Consider the following 26,872-nt stretch of genomic DNA (forward strand, 5'->3'; position numbering starts at 1 on the left):
ATATGAACATAAGACCATAAGAATTGCCGCTGCTGGGTAAGACCAGTGGTCCATTGTGCCCAGCAGTCCACTCCCGCACCAGCCCTTAGGTCAAAGACCAGTGCCCTAACTGAGACTAGCCTTACTTGCGTACGTTCTGGTTCAGAAGGAACCTGTCTAACTTTGTCTTGAATCCCTGGAGGGTGTTTTCCCCTATAACAGTCTCCGGAAGAGCGTTTCAGTTTTCCACCACTCTCTGGGTGAAGAAGAACTTCCTTATGTTTGTACGGAATCTATCCCCTTTTAACTTTAGAGAGTACCCTCTTGTTCTCTCTACCTTGGAGAGGGTAAATAACCTGTCTTTATCTACTAAGTCTATTCCCTTCATTATCTTGAATGTTTCGATCATGTCCCCTCTCAGTCTCCTCTTTTCAAGGGAGAAGAGGCCCAGTTTCTCTAATCTCTCACTGTACGGCAACTCCTCCAGTCCCTTAACCATTTTAGTTGCTCTTCTCTGGACCCTTTCAAGTAGCACTGTGTCCTTCTTCATGTACTGCGACCAGTGCTGGATGCAGAATTCCAGGTGAGGGTGTACCATGGCCGAGTACAGCATTATGATACTCTTCTCTGATCTGTTCGTGATCCCCTTCTTAATCATTCCTAGCATTCTGTTCGCCCTTTTTGCCGCCGCTGCACATTGCGCGGACGGCTTCATCCACTTGTCGACCAGTACTTCCAAGTCTCTTTCATGGGGGGGGTCTCTCCAAGTATCGCACGGACATCCTGTATTCATGCATAAGATTTTTGTTACCGACATGCATCACCTTACACTTATCCATGTTAAACCTCATTTGCCATGTCATGGCCCATTTCTAGAGCATGTTTATGTCACATTGCAAGTCTTCGCAATCCTCCTGCATCTTCACTACTCTGAACAACTTCGTATCATCTGCAAATTTAATCACTTCACTCGTCGTACCAATTTCCAGGTCGTTTTAACTATGTTGAAGAGCACAGGTCCAAGCATCAAACCCTGCGGCACTCCACTCGTGACGATTTGCCAGTCTGAGTATTATCCATTTACCCCCACTCTCTGTTTCCTATCCGCCAGCCAGTTTTTAATCCACGTGAGTATTTCACCCTCGATTCCATGGCTCGCAATTTTTCGAAGTAGTCGTTCATGTAGAACCTTGTCGAACACCTTCTGAAAATACAGATAAACAATGTCGACTGGGTTACCCTTGTCTATATGCCTGTTTACTCCCTCGAAGAAGTGCAGCAAGTTCGTCAAGCAAGATCTTCCTTTGCTGAAGCCGTGCTGGCTGGTCCTCATCAGATCGCGTCCGTTAAGGTGATAAATGATGCGATCCTTTATCAGCGCCTCAACCATCTTTCTTAGTACCGAAGTCAGACTCACCAATCTGTAGTTTCTCGGATCTCCCCTCAAACCTTTCTTGAAGATTGGCGTAACATTCGCCACCTTCTAGTCTTCCGGAATTCTTCCCGATTTGATCGACAGATTGGCTGTTAGTGGAAGCAGTTCAGCTAAAGCCCCTTTTAGTTCCTTGATTACCCTCAGATGAATGCCATCCAGTCCTGGGGATTTATCGTTTTTAAGCCTATCAATCTGCCTGCATACCTCTTCTAAACTGATCGTCAACCCTGTCAGTTTCCTGTCTTCGTTTCCTGCGTATAGCCTGTTGGCTTCCAGTATGTTGTGTATATCCTCTTCGGTAAATACAGATGCAAAAATGTGTTCAGTGTGTTGCGATGGCTTTGTTCTCCTTTAGCACTCCCTTTATTCGATGGTCATCCAACGGCCCCACCACTTCCTTCGCGGGTCGTTTCCCCTTAATATATCGAAAGAACGGCTTGAAGTTTTTGTCTCCTTGGCTTCAAGTCCATATATAGATCTTAACAGCAGAGAGAATCCAACATCTGCTAGGTAAAGATCAGAAAAAAAATATCAACACCTTCATGCATTTTGTTTTGTGTTTTGCATTTTTTATTTTTTTTTAAGTCCAATGAAATGAAAAAATAAAAATCCATATGGAAATGGAAGAAAACTAGAAGGAATGAGAATTCCAGTTGTCTGAAACTGAAAGTACTATATAGTGGACGACCTTCGTCATTATGGACAAAAGCACTGATACTAGTGATGAAAGAATGAATATAGTTGGGTATCCCAGGTACCATCTACACCCTCGATATCCTCAACAAGCATCAGTACCATCGCAGCATCGGTACCATCAGTGTGTTTTTTTGCATTGTTTCTCACATTTATTGTAATAAAAAGTAATTTAATGCATATTAGAACTTTGAACATGCATAAATTGACTATACATACATCCCTTCCCTTCCCCCTGTATCTCTTTAATGTTCCAGGCACCAGCAACAATCCCAACCTGCTGCTCGCATCAACATCGACTCTTCCTCCATATGCTTTGAAAATAAGCACCATAACATAACAGTCTTTTTCATCTTTAAATCAAGAAAGGATCTTAATTGGTCAGGCACATAGAAAAGATATTTAACCTCTGAATAATAAATCAAACGTATGCAGGGATAATGAAGAAAAATCTAGCTCCCAAAGCCAAAATCTTTTTTTCTCACAAAATAAAACAATTTATGATGTTTCTGTGATGAATGAGATATGTCAAGGTATATCCATATTCTTTGTCCCAGAAAAAAGATGGCAGATTTTTAAAGTATAGGTGCAGGTTTAGGTCCTGTTCAAAAATACATCTAACCAACAATGTCGATCTGTCCTGAACTCATCACTAGATGATTCCAGTATTGCTGATGTATCCAATATTTCATTTTCTCAAAGTTCTTGATTGTTCTTACTGGAAGAAAATACGCTTTATTAAAAGGTACATGATTAGAAGATGACACATTCAAGACTTATGATAAATATTTCTTTCAGGTCTCCAATGGAGTTTGGGAAAATTTCTTTCAGGTCTCCAGGACTTTGGAAAAATTTAAAGCTCTCAAATTTAAACGTCTAGGGTTGGGCTTTTTTTTCCCCCTAATATTGCTATAAATAGGAAATTGGAGCAATTAGAAAACCACCCTAGACGTTTAAATCTGTTAGCATATGCTAAGCTTTAATAAAACGAACCCAAGGGTCATTTGAGGTTTATATTTGAGTATTATGTATATGTTGATGTAAACTGCCTAGTTAATAGATGGTATATAAATTTATAAATAAATAAATGCTTCAGTTCAGGATAAAATTGCTATAAATAGGAAACTGGAGCATTTATCCTGAACTGAAGCATTTATTTATATACCATCTATTAACTAGGCAGTTTAAATCAACATATAAATAATACTCAAATACAAACCTCAAATGACTCTTGGGGTCGTTTTATTAAAGCTTAGCATATGCTAAGTGCTAAGAATCCCTTTACATACCTATAGACTTCTTAGAATTTAGTAGATGCTGTTTTAGTATAGTATCTTACTGTCTTTATCCAAAGTTTCAATTCATTGTAAATGATCTTTCTATAGGGCCTCCTACCTATGCGCCAAATCTGAAACAGTATTTACCAAGGAGCTTAAAACTAATGCACATTTGAAAATTGCAGCATCTATTTTCATAAGCTTAGTCCAAATATCTCGTAAGGACACTTCAAACATACCTCCACATGTTCAGAAGTTCCATCTACTTGGAGTTGCAAACAGTCCTACTCAAAGGACCAAACTGTTGCCTCCGAGGACTGGTCACCTGGATAGTCCCCATTGGCACCACTACTGCAATTTCCAAGCTGGCAGAGGCATTATGGCTCACCATGGAACTGTCAGCTGCTAATGTAGCTACTGCCTCAGTCATCGAGCTCCTTCCTAGAGAGGTCAGCCCATCTTGGGGAGTGAGGCTAAATGGGCTGGGGGCCGGAAAAAGCCTCATTCCTGGAGGGCCCTGAAACTCCACTTTTTATGGCCACTGCAGGGAACAAGTCCATGCTCATCAGGGGAAGCTTCTGAAAGCAAGTATCAACAGAGGCTGTGGAGCAGCTAGATTTAAAGAAGCAGCAGGGTAATTCAGAAATTCCCCCTTCTTTTTAGTGACACAGTACGTATTTTGAGGAAACCACCAAGTACACACAGCCCCACCAGTGGCGTAGTAAGGGTGAGGGCCGCCCAGTGCGGTGGTGCCCTTCCCCTGCCATGCACATGTTCTCTTCCCTTTCCCCGTACCCCCTTTGATGTCACTTTCTAGGTGCGGGTCCCAGACGTGACATCAGAGAGAGCACCAAAAAGGTAAGGGGAAGGTAAGTGGTGCACACGGCAAGGAGAGGTGCAAGGAGCGGGCGGACGGGGGAGTGAGCGAGCTCATTCTTGCCTTTAACATCTAACCTTTAACACTACGCCGTCCTTGTTCAATCCACCATCCTCTCTAGACTGGATTATTGCAACTCCATCTTTATAAACCTAACTAAGAAAAACCTCCATAGACTTCAGCTAATTCAGAACGCCGCGGCTAAGCTTATTTTCGCAAAAGGCAAGTTCAACCACGTCTCTCCACTCCTGTCCAAACTCCACTGGCTTCCAGTACACTCCAGAGTCCTCTTTAAATGTGCCTGCTTAGCCTTCAAGATTCTACACGGCATCCTTCCTCCCGTTATTCCACTCCTTTGGAACTCCTCTAACCCTAACTCCACCAGATCTTCCCAAAAACGGAAACTATCATTCCCTTCTACAAAAGGTATATCCCGTGCAGGAAAACTAGGAACATCCCTCCCCTTTAGAACCACAGAACTCTGGAACAACCTCACATCCCCGCTCAGAAATTCAAACTCCCTCCAATTCTTCCGCAAACACCTGAAAACTTGGCTCTTTTCAAAAATCTAACACCTCCTGCTCTCTGGGACCCTTGTCCTCTCTTTCTTCTTGTTCCTTTCCTATAACCCTTCATTGGAGTTCCTTTCTATCCTAACTCTGTAAACCGTGCCGAGCTCTACGCTTGTTTAGTTTAGTTAGTTTAGTTTAGCTTCTCTCACTGGTGTAGCATCCTTTTTTGCACTGAATAGAATAAACCTCATCAGAAAAGGAATTTCCAACTTTTTGATTTTAGAAATAATTATATAAGTTGAAATGGATTTCGAACTTGCTAATGAGTGGATTATTTTCTTTTTATGGCAAATTTTTGGAAATTTCCTTTTTATCTCCTGAAAATGTAAAGCAAAATTTCATCTATTTTAAGCTCCACTTTCAATTAAAAAAAAAAAAAATAATTAATCAGGAACATTTCAAATAGGTTTTGCCAGTGAGTTTGGGGGATTGCCCAATTTTCCTAATGAAGTCAACCCAGGCTGAATTCCACCTTGTTCTAGTTGGACTTTGAATTGTTTACACATTTTAGTCCATTTGGATCACTGTTGAAAAAGCAAAAATGTCCCCCTCTAACTGTAATAATAATGTCATAAAATCTTTAAAATCTGTTTATTATCTACAGGACTAAGAGCTCCTTTTACAAAGGTGCGCTAGTGTTTTTAGCACGTGCTACAATGCCACGTGCGCTAACCCCGCGCTACATGGAAAATACTAACGCCAGCTCTACGGAGGCCTTAGCGTCTAGCGCGCAGGGCATTGTAGCGCACGCTAAAACCTCTAGCGCGCTTTCGTAAAAGGAGCCCTAAAAGTTGAAACAGGGGTTGCCTGATGAATAATATATTTTTTCTTTTTATTCTTTCATCTGTTTTTGAAGTTTCTTTTTTTTTAAAATTTCTTCTAAAGAGATCATTACTAGATATTGAGCACCTGGAGAAAACTCACTCTGTTGCCCACAACTGTCAATCTTTACTACAAACTGTCAAAACATTCCTCAGGCATTCAAATTATTAAATGAGAGGATGACTTTTCTATCTCAAGTCTAACTCATAAAAAAAAAAATAATCTGTAGGCAGCGCTTGATTTTTGTAGAAGTCTTTTTTTTCACGTGGGATTTGAGGTGTGTACTGTAAGTGCAATTGTAAAGGAAAATTTCAACATTATTGAACAGGTACTGACATGTGAGACAAGCTGCAGGGAACTGAAAGGCAAGCATTGTCCAACCATCTCATTTTGTCTAGAAGCAGAAAGACTATGTAAAAGGTAGACATAAGCTGGAATGTGTATTGGCATCTTCGTACGTTAAGGACGATTTAAATGTTTTTCTAATGCAGCAAAAGAATTGTCTTTTTGTGCTCTTGCATAGTGAAGATAAAGGTGGCAAGGTAAACACTGCCTTTCAGATTTTGAGATCTAGAGAAAGGGGGGAGTTAGGGGATCATTTTCATAGCGCTGCCAGAAGTATGCAGTGCTGTACATTAAACATTTAAGAGACAAGGCCTGCTTGATAGAGCTTAAAATCTAATCAATATAGAACAGAACAAATAGGTTTACCCATTTTATTATATACAGGTATTTTTTTCTGTACCTCAGGGGACTCACAACCTAAGTATTTCATCTGGTGCAATGAAAGGTTAAGTGACTTGTTCAGAGTCACAAGGAGCCACAGCGGGAATTGAACCCAATTCCCCAGGTTCTTATCCCCATTGCATAAGCTACTAGGCTACTCCTCCACGCCACTGGGTGGAAATCTGGCAAAGGCTCCCTAGGAAATACTGGGGACAATATTCAGCTGGCAATGCCACTGGCTAAATTATCAGTAAACAAAAAGAGATCCCGACAATTCCGCAGTGAAAGGGGAGTAACCAAAAACAAGAAGAGGAAGGCTGCGGAAATAACGTCCACGATGCGGGATTTCATCCAGCCAGTAGAATCCACATCTGTAATAAAGGGCGAGGACCCAACATAGTCCGTGTTTCGACTAGACCGTCTTCCTCAGGAGTCATAAAAGTTACAATAATGAAATTGTAACAAATGTCAGGTGTAAGTGAATATTGATGATTGAATGTGGCAGATGTGACAAATAGTAGTGAATGAAAGTGAAAAATAGTGATGATTAGTTACGATATGAGGAAACATGGAAACATGATGGCAGATAAAGGCCAAATGGCCCATCTAGTCTGCCCATCCGCAGTACCCATTACCTCTTTCTCTCTCTGAGAGATCCCACGTGCCTATCCCAGGCTCTTTGGAATTCAGACACAGTCTCTGTCTCCACCACCTCTTCTGGGAGACTGTTCCATGTAAAAAAAGTATTTCCTTAGATTACTTCTGAGCCTATCACCTTTTAACTTCATCCTATGCCCTCTCATTGCAGAGTTTCCTTTCTTATGAAAGAGACTCGACACATGAGCATTTGCATTATGTATGTATTTAAACGTCTCTATCATATCTCCCCTCTCCCACCTTTCCTCCAAAGTATACAGATTGAGATCTTTAAGTCTGTCCCCCATATGCCTTATGACGAAGATCACGCACCATTTTAATAGCCTTCCTCTGGACTAATTCCATTTTTTAAATATCTTTTTGAATGTGCAGCCTCCAGAATTGTACACAATATTCTAAATGAGGTCTCACCAAAGTTTTATTCAGGAGCATCAATACCTCCTTTTTCCTACTGGCCATACCTCTCCCTATGCAATCTAGCATCCTTCTAGCTTTCGCCGTCATCTTTTCAACCTGTTTGGCCACCTTAAGATCATCACATACAATCTCACCCAAGTCCCGCTCTTCTGTCGTGGACTTAAGTACTTCACCTCCTAAACTGTACCGTTCCCTCATGTTTTTGCAGCCCAAATGCATGTCCTTGCATTTCTTAGCATTCAATTTTAGCTGTCAATTTCAGACCATTCTTCAAGCTTCGCCAGGCCTTTCTTCATGTAGTGAAGCCAATGGGTGGTGAAACTGAAACATATGCATCAATGTATGTGGTGTGGGATTAGCACAATTTTTTTTACTTTTTTATCCTTTACTATTTTACTTTTTTATATGTGCAAATGCATTCTTTAGCATTTGATCAAATAAATAGCCATCATTGTATTGGCATATTTCAAAGGTTCATAGGTTTCATATAAAGTACTTTCATGATCCTTGTTGGTTTTTCCTTTCAGTGGCTTAGCCAAACAAATATCCACTATTGCATCTTTAGCTAAACCAGTACATTTTAAATATACTAATGTTATTAGCAAAGATCACAGATGTTATTTCTGCAGCCTTCCTCTTGTTGTTTACTGGCTAAATTGTACTTTGATATTCAGTGCTGGTACCTATTCTGATACCAGCACTGAAAATCTGGGCACAAGGTGGCTTCCAGGAAGTTATTTATTTATTTTAAGTCAAGGAGATTTTATTAACATTTTGTAAAATTATACAAAACTACAATAAATAACAGTATGAGGGATAATGAAAGTAACAATATGCGAAAAGAAGAAAAAAAAAAACCCTTCGCACAGTTATTAAATTAAAATAAATCTTCAAAAACTAATAAATAGGTCATATCAGATATGAAGATATTGTGTAAGAGAAGACCATTTTGCAAGATACTGTACATGGAAGATAACTTTTTTCTTTGCTAAATATAATTCAAACCTGTAAGTAGAACATCTAATATTCTACCACTTTATATAAGTAATTGAATATAAATTCTTCCAAGAGCAAGATGAGTTCTTTGTGATTAGGAGAATCATTGACTGCATGGGTTAAAGACTGGCTCAGAGGTAGACTTCAGAGGGTAGTAGTAAATGGTACTACCTCCAAAACGTCGGAAGTGATCAGTGGAGTGCCGCAGGGCTCGGTCTTGGGTCCGATCCTATTTATTATCTATGTAAGGGACTTGGCTCAGGGGCTTCGAGGTAAAATTACATTATTTGCTGATGACGCTAAACTATGCAACATAGTGGGCAAAAGCACAGTGCCCGACAGTATGGCGCAGGACCTACTCTTACTGGAACATTGGTCCACAACTTGGCAGCTAAGTTTTAATGCCAAAAAGTGTAAGGTCATGCACCTTGGCAGCAGAAATCCATGCAGAACTTACACCCTAAATGGTGAGACCTTAGCAAGAACTACAGCAGAACTGGACGTAGGAGTGATCATTAGTGAAGATATGAAGACTGCCAATCAAGTGGAGAAAGCTTCATCCAAGGCTAGATAAATGCTGGGTTGTATCCGAAGAAGTTTCATCAGCCAGAAGCCCAAAGTTGTAATGCCGTTGTACAGGTCCATGGTGAGACCTCATCTGGAATATTGTATACAATTCTGGAGGCCACACTATCAAAAGGATGTGCTGAGAGTTGAGTCGGTTCAGTGAATGGCCACCAAGATGGTCTCAGGACTCAAGGATCTCCCGTATGAGAAACGGCTGGGTAAGTTGCAGCTATACTCACTCGAGGAATGCAGAGAGAGGGGTGACATGATTGAGACATTAAAAAAGATATCTTTTTCCTTAAAGGACCTACGGCAACAAGAGGGCATCCGTTGAAAATCTGGGGTGGGAGATTTCATAGCGACACTAGGAAGTATTTCTTCATCGAAAGGGTGGTTGATCATTGGAATGATCTTCCACTGCAGGTAATTGAGGCCAGCAACGTGCTAGATTTTAAGAAAAAATGGAATAAGCATGTGGGATCACTTCAAGGAAGAACTTAGGGGGGAGGGTCATTAGAGTTGACAGACTTGTTGGGCCGGTGGCCCTTTTCTGCTGTCATTTTCTATGTTTCTAAGTTTCTATGAGTTAACAAGGTATCTAACAAGGTGGTGTCATTTTTTGAAAGAATATCCAGAAAATGCAAAAATTTTAAAATAATAAAATTTGAAACAAATAGGCTATGAAGATGTAAAACAGTACAGATTATCATCCAAACCTGTTGCCAAAACTTATTTATGCATATAAAATCAAATAGCTTATGTTTAAGAGTGCCAACTTGTTCATTACAAGACCAGCAATTTTTGAGAAAGAAGGATTTATAATAAGATTTTAGTGGTGTCCACAAAGAACGATATGCAAAGAAAAACATAGGGGTCCTTTTACTAAGGCACGCTAATGATTAGGGTACGCTAAATGCTAAGGCGTCCATTATATTCTATGGGCGCCTTAGCATTTATACACACTATTCGTTAGCGCGTGCTAAATTGATTAGCGTTCCTTAGTAAAAGGACCCCGTAGATTGTACTACTGAAGAGGATTTGGAGCCCAAGACTATTCCATTCTGTCTGATTTAGTAAAAGTATGGTTCATATCCTCTTCCCAAACTCTCCGTAAGCCTGAAAGATTAATGGGCAAGAATCCCTTTAGCAAAATATAAAAGTGGGAAGCTACATGTCCTAATAGCTTGAACATAGAACAGTATTTAATTAAACCTGGCTGTGATTTAAGATTTATTATGGATATACCACATTTGCGTATTGGTGATTTAAGTTGTAACCAGCGAAAAAACTCAGAATCCGCAAGGTGATGAGAAGCTTGCATTTCAGCCAAGGTTTTCCACAAAGAAGAAGACTGATTGATCAATGCTTTAATTTCCCATATGCCTTTGTTTTGCCAATTAGACCAGGAAATGGGTTTGCTGTCAGTAAGTAAATGGGAGTTATTCCATAAAGAATAAAATAAAGTATGAGACAATGGAATATCTAGATGGAAATCAAAATGTCTAAAAACCAAGTAGGTATTCTTAATAATAGGGTTACTGAACTTAGGGGTCCTTTTACTAAGGCTCATTAACCGATTTGGCATGTGCTAATCGATTTAGTGCGCGCTAACAATTAGCATGCGCTAAATGCTAACGGGCCCATTATATTCTATGGACGCATTAGCATTTAGTGCGTGCTAATCATTAGCGTGTGCTAAATAGATTAGTGTGTGCTAAATCGGCTAGCGCGCCTTAGTAAAAGAGGGCATTAGTAGCTGACCAGACTGCGCAATAGAACAGCTTTAAGATAAGTACAGCTGGTTCTTCAGAACTATAAAACTCATGACAAAATTATGCGGGAAAGTTAAAAATAAAGTTTTATGAAAGAAAAGTATAAATAACATAATGTGAGTATTATTAACATAATTAAAATAATTCCATGACCAGTGAAAAAATAGCCACGTAAATTTACCCACGAACAAGAGGACATGGACTGAAGCTAAGGGGGGGGGGGGACAAGTCCAGGACAAATATCAAGAAGTTCTGCTTCACGCAACGAGGGGTGGACACCTGGAATGCTCTCCCAGAGGTGGTTATTGCGGAATCCACCGTTCTAGGATTTAAAAGCAAACTAGATACACATCTCCTTACGAGAGGCATAGAGGGATATGGGTGACTAGAATTACGCCAGGTGTGCACCTGGCTGAGCCTCCACGTGTGCGGATCGCCGGACTTGATGGACCGAAGGTCTGATCCAGAGATGGCAGTTCTTATGTTCACTTACAAAACCAATTGGGCAGTGAGTGGTGGCGTTGTGGTCCTGGTAATTAAATGCTGAAGACTTTACGAGCATATAGCGTGAGCATATTTCGTGCGCACTTGGGTGAACAGGATTGATGATGTATGATTGAGTCAATATTATTAAGTACTATTTAAAATGGCATTTGATATGACCTCCTGATTGGATTATTCTTACTTCGGTTATTGCCTATTTTCTTTTCTTTTTATAATTTTCTTTTATAACCTTTTCCATTTGTTGTTTTTCCTTTTGTTCTTCCCTAAGCTTTGTAAACATTTCCTTCCCCTGTTAGTCTGTTTGTGCTCAGTTTGCTCCCTTGTCTTGGTCTTCATATCCTGTCTGGGTTGTTTTTTTTAAATTGAATTTTAATTTTTGCCCTTGATTTTATTCTTGTAAACCGCTTTGACTTAACTTTTTTGTTAAAAATTGCAGTATATCAAATAAAATAACTATAGCTATAACTAAAAGTGTTTTCTTGCTGATTTTCATTTGTACTCAGTTTCCACTGCATCTCGTTGCAGTGTCCAACAATAGTCAGCCAGCACTGATGGATTCCAGTTGCCCTGATATCTTTTTTTTCCATAGTTGCAATGTCCTGGTGAAACCTTTCAACATGTTCATCGCTGACTGCACCAAGAAGTCCAGTGTGAATGTAGTATGTGCATCTTCAGTGACATGTTGCACTTTATGGTTTTGTATGCTCTAAGACGTTTGTTAACCAGTTGAATATACATAGTTTGGTGCTCTGTAACTGCCAAGGAAATTCTCGATGAAATCCTTGAATGCTTTCCGGGTGATTTTCTGTGGTCCGACTAACAGATCTTCAAATCTCTCGTCATTGATGACGTGTCTGATCTGTGTACCGACAAAAATGCCTTCCTTAATCTCGACATCAGTTATTAATTATTAATTGCATTAGCCTAAAAGTATAGCAAGAAATTGTAAAAATCTAGTTTTTTGTTAAAACAGTACATGATATGTAATTTTAAACATGATTTTCGTGATTAGCAGCCATAAATCTGTAAGTTACACCTGAAAGTGTTGAAGAAGTAAAACTTTGTTGTCTAGTGTAATCAACCATTGTGAGCCATTTGAGGACTGGTTAAAAAATGTGACAACCAGAGATAGATTGAGTTAAGCCTACAGGATTACAAAGTGTTTGGTTATTGGTTTGTGATCTTGTTCTATGCATTCCCTGGTTCATTTCATGGGGTATTTTTAGTAGCATATTTAGGGATGCTGGGTTTAGAAGAAGGGGTAGGGTGAAGGGGGTAGGGCCAGCACTTGCCCAATTGGTGTGCACAACTTAATTGACAAATGATCCAATCGGTGCTGATAACTGAGCAGCAACAATCAATTAATGACTCTAAATGGCAATAACTGGAATCTACACGCATATCTTTTAGGCATATTCTATAAAGAGGTGTGCCTAAATTCTAGTGCATGGATCTGAAAAGGGGGCGTGGTCATGGGAGGGGCACGGGCGGCTCATGGGTATTCCAATGGTTTGCGCACATTGTTACAGAATATGCTTAATCTATGCCTAAGGGGTCCTTTTACTAAGGCGTGCTAACCGATTTAGCACGCGCTAAATGCTAAGGCGCCCTTTATATTCTATGGGCGCCTTAGCATTTAGTGTGCGCTAATCTTTAGCGCGTGCTAAATTGATTAGCATGCTATAGCAAAAGGACCCCTAAGTTAGGCACGGGGAATTACACCAGGTTTTAGGGGCTGTAAACCCCCACTCCTAGAATTTTGCTGCAGATCCCAGCATTAAGTATATTCTATAAATGGCGCCCAACTTTTAAAGCGTGAATGATAGGATATGGCTAAAGTTTGGATTTGGATGATTTACAGGTGAAATGATGAGTATTATAAAAAAGTAAATATAAAAAAAAAATCAATTGTGCTAAGCTCCCAGGAATAAATTGGCAGTTTAGATAGCTGAAGCATTTAAAAAAGCATGTAGTTTTTGCACTACTTCAATTTATAATAAGTGCTAGGCATCACTGAACTAATCTGTGGCTAAAAAGTCACAGTCATCAATACAAACTCTCAAAGTATAAATCTCACAAGACAATTCAATAAGTTTGCCCTCAGTCTTGGCACCTACACAAATAATTTCCATTTTCTGGATGTTCAGAACAAGCTTACTCCTAGTTGTTGAACTCCACTAGGCAGCAATTAAAATTACTCAGTACCTAACAGGACCAGGATCTCAATATCATCTACATAGATGTAACTTAGAAAAACAAATGACCTGATCAAAGCACCCAAAGAGGATAGAGAAATATTAAATAAAAACGGGAAGAGCCCTCAGGTACCCCACATCTGGATCTATAGGGCCCAGAAAATTCCCTGTTCACCTGATATTTCTATTCCGTATCCAACAAAAAAAGATTTCAGCTAATTTAACACTGCCCTTATCAGCCCCCAACTCCCTAACAGTAATGTTCTGAGTTAGTTGCAGACTGGAAAAGTTAATCATGTTTGGGCTGAGATGGGTGCTGTCGAGGAAGAGGTAGTTCAGGTGGAGGAAGCTGCTTAGTGACCTCCGTTACGAGGATGGAGGTAGAAGAAGTTATTGAGGTGCCGAGGAGGCATAAATTATCCAAGTGTGGGATCAGCTACTATGATAAAGACAGAGAAGGTGAACGTTGTAGAGTGTCTTGCTGAACCGATTATCCAAGTAGAGGAGTAGCCAAATGGTTAGAGCAGGGGTGGTATATTTTTGGCAATTGAAATCACCTTGTTGACAAAAGATGACTTGAGCTCCAACGTTGTCACGTCTTCTCCAATCTTCCCAACAAGTGACCTCGTTTCACCAATGTTTGGCTCATCAAAGTGGCTGCACTTTTCAAGACTATATTGTTTGTTCCCCTGATGAGCCAAACATTGGTGAAACAAGGTCACTTGGGAAGACTGGAGAAGACGTGACAGCTTTGGAGCTCAAGTTGTCTTTTGTCATCTAAATCCTTGAATGTGCCTCTGGGTGACTTTGTCCTTTTCTAAACCTGAGCTGTTCTATGAGAGAGTTTTTTTTGCCAGTGAAAGTATCAAAAGCAGGTTTGATTTGTACTTTTTGGTTCTAAACTACTACATTAGTCTGAGGCTTTTTCTCCCTCTTTTTGGGTGCATGCTGGGTTTGAAGAAAGGGGGTACCTTGGTGTCATGATCACACAACATTTTGAATCATTATATGAATATATTATAAGTTGTGCATCCTCGTATAATTTGTTAACTATTTATATCAAGTTTCAAGTTTAATTAATTTTAATATACCGACCATCGACTTGCACCTGGCCGGTTTACAATGCTAAAAATTGAAAGGTTAAAATAAATTATTATAGGGGAAGGGGAAATGTGAACATTAAGTGGACAAATTACAGATACGAACATGAGCTTGAGGATGAAGGGGGAGGGGAAAGTTAATAATTATTATATAATCTTTATTGGTTTTCAAACTTTGACAGTGACATACAATTAATTTATATATATACACTACAAAGAAGGCACTTTAAATGCACAATTAATACATAAAAACAATCATTTCCTCCTTCCCATAACTTATTATCTTAATTAATCTTTATTCATTTTTTAAAATTCCCAGTAAGTGTAACATATAATACAATAATTTATACTTAAATCACACTTAATATATCAAATTCTAAACTATATTGAATAATCCCTCTCCCTTGTATCCTATTGTAATTCATAAGTAAGAGAAATCATAAAATATTCCCATCCCCCCACCCCACCCTGGACGTATATGAACCAAAGGGGGAAAAAAAATAATGTTTATTCTATACAATACTTTCAATCTTTACAATATTTTGTTAATGGCTCCCAAATAATCTGAAATTATTTTAAATTTCCCTGCTGTATAGCAATTATCCTTCCCATTTTGAATATGTGGCATAAAGAATTCCACCAAAAACTGTAATTTAGCCTCTTCCAATTTTTCCAGTTATTCATAATCTGTTGTATGACAACCCCTGTCATAATGAGCAGAAGCCTGTTATTATTGGAGGATATTTGGTTGTTTGACATGCTAAACAATACAGTGTCATAGGATAATGCCACTGGATTTTCTAACAAATTATTTATTTGACCCCATATTGATTTCCAAAAAGCAAGAATGAATGGACAATAGAATAACAAATGATCTAATGTCCCAGCTTCAAGATGACTAGGAAAGTTAATAATTACATCATTAAAAACAAATTTAAAAAAAGGGAAGGGGGAGGATATAACATCAGGAAAGGGGATCGCTTCTTAAAAGCGGTTCATATTTATTTTGTTAACTGTTGGAAGGAAATATTTACATGCTATGGTATGCATCTTGGAATAAGAACGTTTTTAGTTTAATCTTGAATTTGTTGAGTGAATTGCACATTAATGGAACTTGTAATTTTTTTAAAAGTGTCAGGTAAACATATTTTACCTACTTAAAAAAATTCTCTTTAGCACATACACCCATCTCTATTAGATTTCATCACACGTGTGACATCTAAGCAAAATTACAGAATGAATCCTAATGTTTTAAAAACAGAAAAATAGAAAAAAAAAAAATCACTTCTTTAACCATTTTTGTTTTACATATTTTCTACAACAGTGGTCTCCAATGCAAGGCCCTCCCAAGTCCTCCATTGTGGCCCTCAAACAGTTGGCTGAAATGCTCCGCAAGTCCTCAACATCCGTTAAGTTCAATCTTATCTGCTTGGATAATGCATTCGATGTCTGAAAAAAGAATCGCTGGAGGCTGGGTGTGGACGAAGGTCAGCATAGGGCAGGTATAGGATCCATCATGTCTGCGCCATATCTACATGCAGCTACAGGGCAGGTCAAAGGTTAGCATATATATTTAGATGCAAGTGTACTGCAGTGGTATGACAAAGCTAGTGGAAATCAGTCTGCTAAAATTGCAGAAAAATGCACGATGAAAAGAGAATTTTCAGTGATGTGTTTAACTAGAACAGACCTGAAATCTGTTTAGTGGCCCTCAGTGCTTTTTCATATTCACATTGTGGACCTTTCCCTGTTCTACAACTTTTATCTGGTTTTTTTCCATTTTTTTGTCTCTCTGCAGTCTTCATTTTCTATTTTTCATCCTTAGGAACGCGTTTCATTTTTCCTGTATATTTACCTTTATGTTTCCTCCTTCTCTGTGCTCTATCTTATTCTCTCTTACTACCCCCCTTCTTTCCTATTTCAGTATCACCAAACACACACAGTGCCAGATCAGCAGCTTTTCTACATTGTAATAAAATTAATTCACATTAGAAACATACGACTTTCAATACAAGACCCTGGTTCATTGTTCTAATAGAATCAGAATCTGCTTCTCTCTTATAAAATATTTAACATGCAAAGTGAAGGTTTGCAACAGACTGTTAGTTTATATGCCATCTAAAATTTATTTTTGTTTTAGTAAGTGATTTAATCCTTCTGGCCTTGTCAATGGTAATTGCATAACTATGTTTGCAGTGGGGTCAGGTGATAGGGCTTTAACCCTTCATATTATGCAGGTTCTCAGTTTCAGTCAAAAGTAAAAATGGAATCATTAGCTCATATTTCTTAACCAAAAATAGACCCAGAGCGATATTCTCACTTAAAGGCTACCTAACCACAAAAGGCAACCAAAACTGGTATAATATAACTAAATTACACCAAGTTTAAATTTTATTTTTACCTTACCATTATTTTTAAGGCAGTGCTTCTCAAGCCCCTCCTGGATTCTGCTATATGCAAATTTATCTCATGCATATTTATTGTGGTCATCCTGAACATCCTACTGGCCAGGAACATCTCAAAGAGAGGGTTGAGAAGCACAGTTTTAGGGTGACTGACAGAAATGTTTGTATTTTATAAAATTGAAAAAAATTATTTCTAAATCTTTAAATGAAACACTGATAATAACAGAACACTGAAAAGCAATAACTCGAAATCTATTGTTAAAAATGAACTCCAACCCATCTACTGAAAAATTCCTTTTTATATGTGAATGAATGCAGATTTTTTAGCAGAACTGAGTGAACTGGCGAAATAACACTAGCATTTCGGCTGCGCGCTTTCTGTAAAAGACTCCACTGTTTAGAGCCGAGTGGTCACAAAATACAGTTGTTATCTTGTGCCAGCTGAAAAAGACAAGACAGCACCACATTTAGGGATCCTTTTACAATTTTGCAGTAGAAAGTGGCCTTAGTGTCCCTTACACTGGCCTTTACCTTATGCTAAGCCCTTTCTACCACAGCTTTGCAGATTTTCCACTTTCCAAATTAATGGCCATGCACTGATGTTGTAAAAAACTAAGGCCCTCTTTTACTAAGGTGCACTAACCGAATAGCGTGCGCTAAACGCTAACATGTGCATGTTAGTCTATGGACACGTTAGCGTTTAGCGCACGTTGATCGGTTAGTGCACCTTAGCAAAAGAGGGAGTAAATCTGCGCAAAAGAGATTTCAAAATTGCACAGCAATACTAACAAAGGCCCGGATTCTCAAAAAAACCACGTTAAAAAAGTGATAGGCCGCTAGTGCAGCTGTTCTGGTAGCGAATTAAAAGAAGCGAGTCATTCTCCAAATAATGCTCATGTAAATGAGGTTGGCAGGGAGTAGCGAAGACTCACTAAATGGGAGGGCCTTAAACAACCTGGGCCTCAGGCCCCTGATTGTACTGGGAAGGGAAGGCCCATTTTAAAGAGGCGGGCCAGCTGGCCAGAGGGAGTAAGAATCTCTCCAGTCAGCCATCTAATTTAAGGTATGGGGGAGAGGGGTCGGAGGCAGGGGAGTGTTGTGTGGCAGCGGGAGAGAATGGGCATCTCTCCTGCTGCTGGGGGGGGGGGAGGGGTATTCACTTGGCAGTGGGAAAGAATAGGCATCTCTCCCACTGCTGGGGGGTTGTTTGCCTGGTAGCGGGAGAGAGTGGGCATCTCTCCTACTGCAGAGGGGAAGGTATTATGTGGCAGCAGGAGAGAATGGGCTTCTCTCCCGCTGCCGGGGTTTAAAACAGTGTTGTCAGTGTTTTAAACAGTGCTGTCACTGTACTGACACCCCTGGACCGGTCGCTGATATTTGTCGTCAAAGGCCGACACCGCTCTTAGAAAATGGCTCAGTGATTTTAAAGAATCCACCGGAGTGCTCGTGGCAGTGTCGGAGATTGCTAGAAAGCTCACTAAAGACAGAGATAAGCCTTTCTGATAATCTGCCGCTAAAATGTGTGCAGGCTAAACCGTCGGAAACCAGTTTAGCAACCTCATTAAAGTTTTGAGAATCTGGGCCAAAGTAAGTTCTCAATCTACCAGATGAAAAGTGGAGGAAAAAAGCCTCAGAAGTCCAGAGGTGTAACGTGCTGAAAGACAGTGCATAATGTCACCTCTTAATTGGAGTAAATGGCTTTCATTGGCAAAAAACCCTCCATCGTTATTAACTCCTATATGAAATATACTTTCTAATAATTGAAAACAAAGTGTGAATTAATCCCAATTTCACATATTAGCAAGCACTTATCTTATATCCCGACGAGAACCTGTTTCACAAATTGCTATTTCAGGGGATCCAAGTGCTACCTCTACATATAAAAAAAACACATTTCATACACTGACTACTAATGAAATCCTGGTAGAGAAAATAATCAAGACACAGCCACTTGGAAAAACTTGACCACAGTTCGGTAAACTGTTTATTTACTGTGGTGTGCCATTTTGAAAGCCACATAGGCACAGCTCGGAGGGAGCGATATCTCTGATCCCTGTTTTATGGTGATGCTCCTAAGTTTAGTTCCCCATAAGGAGGGGCTTTGGCAGCTGGGCCAACCGGAGTCTTAGGCCTCTTTTCCAGTGCATTCTGGGATGAACTGGGAGTGGCCTAAGACTCCGATTGGTCAGATCCTTAAGGCCACTCCCATGGACAGATGCAATTCTGTACAGGACGTCCATGTGCGATTCTTAAAAGCCGCTTAGGCGGCTGCTGAGACGGGCACCCTATCCAGAATCAGACCCTGAGGGTTCACATGCTAATCTTCTACTAATCAGCACATGGTAATGCCAACACACTGATTAGCACAGAAAGACCTTCTCCTATCCCTAGACATGCCCCCTTTGTCAAAAAAGAAAAAATATTTTTTAGCGCATGGATACTACTACTGCTATTAATTATTTCTATAGCGCTACCAGACGTACAGAGTCACAGAGAAGACAGTCCCTGCTCGAAAGAGCTTACAATCTAAACAAACAAGACAGACAAACAGGATGTCATGGATACAGTTAAGGGGAATGGTCAATCTGCTGGCTGGGTTGGTGGACAGAGGGGAGAACAGGACAATCAAGCCATTGTGACATCACTGATGAGGTTGGCTCTTATTGGTGGAATGAGGCATTATAACATCACAAGCTCAGCTTTGCTTCCCAAAGACAAACAGGATGTCATGGATACAGTTAAGGGGAATGGTTAATCTGCTGGCTGGGTTGGTGGGCAGTGGGGAGTAGGGTTATGGATTGAAGGCTATATCAAAAAGATGGGTTTTCTATATGCTTTTAAACAAGGGAAGGGGAAAGGAAGGTAAGGATAGTGCGCACACATTTGAAACACTGTGAGACGTCTCAGCATGCCCCATGGTAAGCCCTTTTAATTAGCTAACAAGCCATTAAGGAGCAATGAATAGATGTTAACAATTATTGCTTCTTTTTAACAATTTTCCTCATTTTATTATAGTTGCCCTTTTGAAAATTAACCCCCTCTTTTACAAAGGTGCGGTAAGCTTTTTAGCGTGCGCTAAATATTAGCGCGTGCTAAACACGCGCTAAACGCTAATGCGTGCATGTTATCCTATGGACATGTTAGCAAAGCTGTGTTATTCTGTGGTGTTACAGATTCGGAGCAACGGTTTGTTCGTTTTGCTTTAGACCATTTGATACCCAAAGACTCCTAAGACTCCTGATGAAGGCCGGGTGGCAGAAACATGATCATGTCGAGTCGTTGAGTTGCTTTGGATGTATGAGCTAATTTGGATTAATAAAGACCATTGGATTTATCAGATGAGTTGAAAGACACTTTTCTGTGCACCAATCTGATTGGACATTTCCACTTTGCTCCTGCATGTTAGCAGTTAGCGCATGTGTTGATTTAGCATGCGCTAAATCCACGCTAAAGCGCTTAGCGCACTTTTGTAAAAGAGGGCCTAAACGCTGCTAGAGTAGATTTCCTTTGTGACTTCACTCCAGATGTGAGCTCAAATTTGATCTTGTTATGATCACTGTATCCAAACAGTCCCAATAGAAACATAGAAACATAGAAATAGACGGCAGATAAGGGCCCACGGCCCATCTAGTCTGCCCACCTTAATGTCCCTCCCCTACCTTTGCCCTGTGAATAGATCCCATGTGCCGATCCCATTTGGCCTTAAAATCAGGCACGCTGCTGGCCTCCATCACCTGTAGTGGAAGACTATTCCAGCAATCAACCACTCTTTCAGTGAAAAAGAATTTCCTGGTGTCACCTCGTAGTTTCCCGCCCCTGATTTTCAACGGATGCCCTCTTGTTGTCGTGGGACCCTTGAAAAAGAAGATATCTTCCTCCGCCTCGATGCGGCCCGTAAGATACTTGAACGTCTCGATCATGTCCCCCCTCTCTCTGCGCTCCTCGAGCGAGTATAGCTGTAATTTGTCAAGCCGTTTTTCGTATGGTAGATCCTTGAGTCCCGAGACCATCCGGGTGGCCATTCTTTGCACCGACTCCAATACTGTTACCTCTTGAACTTACTGTATTTTTGTCAGCATCACTGCTTTCTTGCAGTGAGTGCCAGCACCAATGATGTCTTAGAAACCTGGAACAGGAATCAGAAGCCAAAACTTAGGGCTCCTTTTATGAAGGTGCGCTAGCGTTTTTAGCGCACGCACCGGATTTGCACGCGCTATAGCGCACGCTCCCCGAAAAACTACCGCCTGCTCAAGAGGAGGCGGTAGCGGCTAGCACATGCGGCAATTTAGTGCACGCTATTCTGTGCGTTAAGGCCCTAACGCACCTTTGTAAAAGGAGCCCTTATTCTGTAACTATAACAAACCAATAATTTTTTTTTTTTTAACCTGCATTCCTGAATGTACAACATATAAGTGGTATATAAATACTAAGCATAAATCAAATAAAAATAAACATTCTCTCGTATCTGACCCTCAGTGTTTTTCTTTTCTTCTTTTACTTTTATGAAACCAGCTACAGAAAGTAAAAGATTATTAATTAATCCTACCTAGAGTGCCGTTTGGAGGAGGATGGGCAGGGGAGGGCTTCAATGGCTGGGAGGGTGTAGATGGGCTGGAGTAAGTCTTAACAGAGATTTCGGAAGTTGGAACCCAAGCACAGTACCGGGTAAAGCTTTGGATTCTCGCCCAGAAATAGCTAAGAAGAAAAAAAAAAAAAAAATTTTAAATTGAATCAGGTTGGGCAGACTGGATGGACCATTCGGGTCTTTATCTGCCGTCATCTACTATGTTACTATGTTACTATGTGTTTACCTAGTGTTCCCTAAAATTGTAAAAGTTTTATTCTTTTAATCTCTCAGCCCCATTAGCTGAACTTAAGCATGCTTTAAGCTTTTGCATTTAACCTACAATTTTATGCTGTTTTGCAGCCAGATTCTCCCACAGCTAGATGCTTGGAAGTTACTATGAGCAAACAAACTCCAAATTAGCTGTTTCAATGAAGCAGTCAGCTAAGCACCTTGAGCTGAAATATTAGGTCACTGCAAGTAGTCTGTTAAGTCAGAAGAGTATTACTTTTAAAGCTGTCCCTTTTACTGTTGCCTGTCTCCCTGTGAAAGCATCGGGAAAGAAAATATATTGTGGTTGTCAGTGAAGGGGAGGAGAAAATGGGAGACAGAACACCTGGAATGTGTCTGCTTTGGCAGATTTTCTCTTGCATGCTGTTTCGAGCTAGTCTTGCAGTGAGCAACAAAATACTAGCTCTCCTACAGTACAACGATAATTAGCAGTGTTGTTCCAAGGCATTTCAGCAAATGTCCCACTGCCATTTCCAAGTAGACTGGAATGCCATAAAGACTGAAGAAAAGCTTCAGAAAAGGCTGCCGGTTTGGACTGTAACTGTACTTCTCCTGCTATTTCCCACTTCATTACGGGGGAAGGGGTGTAAACCAGTTTTAAATTAGATCTTAAGAAAAGTCGTTCAGCTGCAAACATGCAATTAGAATTCTGTGGACGAGAGAAAAGGCTTCTCAAAGACATGTTTGAATTTTGCATAACATGCAACAGTTTCCAAATGTCACCCATATGTTTGAAGTCTGTTGCTATGTAGAATCGAAATGAATCCTAGACTTCTCAGAAACCACACAGTACATCTGAGTCATTTGTTTAACATGAAATATTTCTGATTATAAAATAATTTAGCAGCAGATATCTGATTAAGGTATCTTTTTTTTACTAAGCTGCAGTAAGCATTAATATGTTCTTACTGCTGCTTAACTTGCATGCATATCTTCGATACAGAAGCATTTCATATATAGAATCAGGGGGATTATTTATTTATTTTATTTTATTTTAAAAATTTCTATACCGTTTATAACTAAACAGTTTACAGAAATACACACATAATTTAAAACAAAATCATCATAACATAAACATGAAAATAAGCCTTAAAAATCATATCTACAAACTAAAACCAGATTCAAAGTTTCCACTTTTGCTTATGGTTGCTTTTAATAAAATTGAAAGTTAAGACAATTGACACTGGCATTTGTGTTCTGCTAAGCTTGCAGAAGAGACAGCTGAGAGGATATATTGTATGCCAGGTGTAAAAAATCTGAGTGGGATGGAATGGGTCAAATGGACAAGGTTATTTATGTTTATTAAAAACTTTATGTACCACATAATAGCCAAAAAAAGGATCCAAACGGTTTACAATATATATTAGAAAACAATTTAGAAAAGAACTCCATTCAAGAATAGAAAAGGAAAGAAAGAGAAAAAAGAACTTTTTTCTAAATACATAAAATTCTATGAAAATCAAATAACAATATTAAAAATTAATTAATTAATACAAATTGAAAAGATTCTTTAAAAAAATCCATAACTACGTAGATACGGATTGCAATCCTAAACTCATTTCTTCAATTTGAAAAAAGCCAATTAAAAAAGTGTGCTTTTAGATGTCGTTTAAAGTTTATATATGATTCTTCTTTTTGCAAGTCTAATGGCAAATTATTCCATAACCGTGGAACTAAATAAAAGAATGTTCAGTCTCTAGTTGAGGCAAGATGGGCCTTCGAGATATGGGGAATGGCTACCCTATTATCATTCAAAGGTCGTAATAGAATTAAGATTAGAAGATATTCGTAATAGAATTAAAGATTAGAAGACACTTGGGCCCAGATTCTCTAACCAGCGCCATTGTCAGTGGCCACCTTAAAAGCGGCCGCTGATCATGTGTCAGTCACGTGACGGCAATGGTTAGACAATCACGCCTCTGGCAAAGGTAGGCACTGGAAATATAGACCAGGGTTTTCCAGGCTTACATAGCCGGCACCTACCTGTGATGTGAATCATGCTTCAGCAGGCACTTTACGGCACCTAACCACTTCTGGCGTTAGCCATGCCTGCAGTGGCATTAGGCACTGTAACATGCCTATGAGGCGCGATTCCAGCACTGACTTTTTGAGGGTCCCACTGGTCTTGACTGGTGAGATCATAATATTAGCTGAGCCAGTCACCAGATAGTGGGATTTGGGGGGGGGGGGAGAGGTAGGAATGGTTACAGTAGTAAGGAGGGATTATGGGGTTTATGGGGTTAAAGCTTCGTAGTTATTGGCTGGATGTGGAGCTCAAGGATTGGAGGAGAGTGTGTGGTGATTTTGGCGGGTGACTTGTTTATCTTAGTTGTGAAGGAAGTGGGTGGTAGGTCAGGAAGGTAGTGTGTGAATTAGAGAGCTGCATGGGAATGGGGACGACGGGAATCCTGCGGGACCCGCGGGGATCCTGCGTGTTCCTCCTTCAGGTCACGGGAATCCCGTGGGGACGCCTCAGAGGGTCGCGGGATTCCTGCGGGACTGGATGTATTCAGCCGCGAGGCTCGTCTCCCTACCTGCCCTGCCGCACACAGCCGAACGGAAGTCTTCTGGATGTCAGCGTTGATGTCAGAGGGAGGGCTTAAGCAAAGCCCTCCCTCCCTCTGATGTCAGCGCTGACATCATGAAGACTTCCGTTCGGCTGTGTGCTGCGGAAGGGCAGGCAGGGAAAAGGCAGTGGTACATGGCGGGGGGCGGTCCGCCCCAGGTGCAGCACAGCCAGCCAGGTCCCCCGACCGACCGACAATAGGCCCGGTCCGTCAAACCTCCCTGCCCTGTAGCCGCAAATTTAAATTACTTTCTTACAGCAGCTTCAATACTCCAGCTGCTGTAAGAAGGTAATTTAGATTTGCGGCTACAGGGCAGGGAGGTTTGTTGGACCGGGCCTGTTCTGTTGTCAGTCGGGCGGGTAAGTGCCACAAAGGTAAGGGGCAGGGAGGGAGAAAGGGAGGAAATGTGGAGTGGAGAGGAAAAGGCGCTTAAGGTAAAACTGAGGGGGGAGAAGGACGCTGAAAGCACTGGGGAAGACAAAGGGATGGAGAAGAACACTGAAAGGACATGGGGAAGATGGGGGGGGGGAAGGACGCTGAAAGGACATGGGGAAGACAAAGGGGTGGAGAAGGACGCTGAAAGCACATGGGGAAGACAAAGGGGTAGAGAAGGACGCTGAAAGGACATGGGGAAGATGGGGGGGAGAAGGACGCTGAAAGGACATGGGGAAGACGGGGGGCAGAAGGACGCTGAAAGCACATGGGGAAGACAAAGGGGTAGAGAAGGACGCTGAAAGGACATGGGGAAGATGGGGGGGAGAAGGACACTGAAAGGAAATGGGGAAGAGAGAGTGGGGAGAAGACGCTGGCAGGGAAGAAGACAGAGATGCCAGACTATGGGGGGAGCAGAGGGAAGAAGATGGGTGCCAGACCAATTTGGAAGGGGAGAGAAAGGGAGGCACAGTAACAGAGCAAATGGAAGACGCAGAGAAAAGAGAGACAGTGGATGGAAGGAATTGAATGAGAACATGAGGAAAGCAGAAACCAGGCAACAAAGGTAGGAAAAAAAATTCTATTTATTTTTCTTTTTTTTTTTTGCTTTAGGATAAAGTAGTATATTAGTTGTGTTGATAAAAATTTATAAACATTAGAGGCTCTGGTAGAAACCCGTTTACAAAGTATATATTCTTCCCAATTAATATTTCCAAATTAATAAAGTCTTTTTGCTTATTTGTAAATGGGTTTCTACCAGAGCCTTTAATTCAGTAGCATAATTAAATGAAATAACTATTTCTGTAGTTTATAGGGACGGGTGGGGACGGAGGGGATTCCTCACGGGGACGGGTAGAGACGGAGGGGATTCCTCATGGGGACGGGTGGGGATGGAGGGGATTCCTCACAGGGATGGGTGGGGACGGAGGGATTCCTCGTGGGGACGGGTGGATGGGTGGGATTCCTCATGGGGACGGGTGGGGACGGGTGGGACTTTGGTGGGGACGGGTGGGATTTCTGTCCCCGCGCAACTCTCTAGTGTGAATGTGATTCTCTCCCGCCCCCCCCTCATAGGGTACGCTTATTTGAGGGAGGTTGGGAGGGGAGGGGGGCGTTCGCAGCTTTATGAGGGGTGGTGATGGCCGAAGTATGGAAAAAATTATTGTGATATGTAGCTGAGGGGAGAGTTAACGTACATGAAAAGGGGAACTTGAAATGAATCACTCATGGGCGATACCACCATGAGGTTGGGGGAATTGAAGTTGAATCACTCATGGGCGTTACTGCCATGAGTTTGGGAGGAGTATGACCTGACGATACTGTGGGTCATGCTATGGGCAAAGGGGCAGGGGGTTGTGAAGAAGGAAGAGCTACTTTCGTTACTGAATAGCTCAGCAAAAGGGGGCATTGGGAGAATAGCCGCATTATGTGTTGGAATTGTTGATGCTGTAATATGTTATTGTACCATGTTAAATTTGGTTTAAATATAGCTGCGGCCAAATATTATACCACAAATTTGGTGTAAGTTGTGTTATTCAGTTATATTTAAGGTAGTCAATGAGGGTGACAATTTGCGAATGCTAACATTAAGGTGCTGGTAGGCGCATTGAAAATCAGTGAAAAAAGTTGTTTAAATGGGTTTTTTCACTGAGTTTAGGCACTTATTATCACCTGAAAAAACACTGCCGTTTAGAGAATCCGAGCCTTAATGAAGATGACAGGTTGCATTTTTAAGGATTAAGGATGGAGGTGGGGTAAATAAAGAAAGACCAGGATAATGGCACATGAGGTCTCTAGGAAAACTTTATGAACTAATTTGTAAATGGTAGTTTTGGTTAACTGTTGATTGGATTTGCTATGTTGATGCATCATTCTGATAAAGTACTATACATTTAAGAAAATAATAATTGTAGGAGGCGTACTTGTATCAAACATATTCAGTATAACCATTTATCAACAAATACAAAATCCAAATAGCATGAAGCAAAACACTCCATGTTAGCCTGGGCACAGACAGTTTGCGG

This window comes from Geotrypetes seraphini, chromosome 5 (assembly GCF_902459505.1).
Source record: "Geotrypetes seraphini chromosome 5, aGeoSer1.1, whole genome shotgun sequence".
Lineage (NCBI taxonomy): Eukaryota > Metazoa > Chordata > Amphibia > Gymnophiona > Dermophiidae > Geotrypetes > Geotrypetes seraphini.